Genomic DNA, 1386 nt, shown 5'->3' on the forward strand with positions numbered 1-1386 from the left:
TATCTGGAAGCTCCATGCTGCCAGAAGTTGCTGGCCCCACCTTCTCCAGTGCAGAAGACAAAAGCTGTGAGAGGAGAGGCGGGTACGGTGGCTCCAGTGGTCCAAATCCTGTCATTGTCTTGCATTACCTAGCCTCGGTGCCTCCAGGGCAGGCTCAGTGCCAGTGCAGAGTAGGCTTTGGAGAGGGTGGTGGTGAGGAGAATGCTTCTGACTCTGAAACTGCTATCAAGCGCCTTTCTAGGGCTGGCAGGAAAATGCGGCAATGAGTGAAGAATAATGTCTAAAAACGAAGAGGTTTTTTTTTCATCAGCGAAATGTGAATATTACCTAACCCATAGACTTTGTGAGAATTAATTGAAATAAAATTCCAGAAATTGTATAACGGCCAGGCTGAAATGGATAGGTAAGTTGAGCGTGAGCATGGTCCTGTGCATGGAAAGGTTGCAGGTTGGGTTTCAAGTTGGATCCCTGGTCAGGACTCCTAAGGAAGGCAATTGAAGGGATGTTTCTTACATTGATGTTTCTCTCTCTCTATCCCTCTCCCTTCCACTCTCTCTAAAAATCAATGGAAAAATGAACTAATGCAACATCTACAAATGTGGATAATCTAAAAAAAAAGTGGGGAGGCTCTAACCTGTTTGGCTCAGTGGATAGAGCATCAACCTGCAGACTGAAGGGTCCCAGGTTCGAGTCAGGTTAAGGGCATGTACCTGGGTTGCGGGCACATCCCCAGTAGGGGGTGTGCAGGAGGCAGCTGATTGATGTTTCTCTCTTTGATGTTTCTAACTATCCCTCTCCCTTCCTCTCTGTGAAAAAAATCAATAAGATATATATATATACAGGGTAAAAGAGGTTGAATATGTACTGTATAATTTAAAGCATATAAAATAATATAACTTTTTAGGGGCATATATGTCATCTATACTAATAAAAGGGTAATATGCTAATTAGACTGGACATCTTTTGGACATCCATCCGGACGTCCTTCCAGACAAAGCCACAGTGGCAGGGGCCGAGGCAGAGGCCTTTAGGGGTGATCAGGCCAGCAGGGGAGGGCACTTAGGGGCAACCAGGCTCTCAGGGGAGGGCAGTTAGGGGTGACCAGGCTGGCAGGCAGAGGTAGTTAGGGGTGATCAGGCAGGCAAGGGAGCAGTTATGGGTAATCCGGCTGGCAGGGAAGCAGTTAGGGGCAACTGGCAGGCAGGCACAGTGGTTAGGGGCGATGAGTCAAGCAGGCAAGTGAGTGGTTAGGAGCCAGGGGTCCCAGATTGTGAGAGGGGTACAGGATTGGAGAGGGTGCAGGCCAGGCTGAGGGAACCTTCCCATGCACGAATTTTGTGCACTAGGTCTCTAGTGTTTAATAAATGGTTTCAATTTTTACATTGA

The sequence above is a fragment of the Myotis davidii genome, unplaced genomic scaffold (genome assembly GCF_000327345.1).
Source record: "Myotis davidii unplaced genomic scaffold, ASM32734v1 scaffold177, whole genome shotgun sequence".
NCBI classification, from domain to species: Eukaryota; Metazoa; Chordata; class Mammalia; order Chiroptera; family Vespertilionidae; genus Myotis; species Myotis davidii.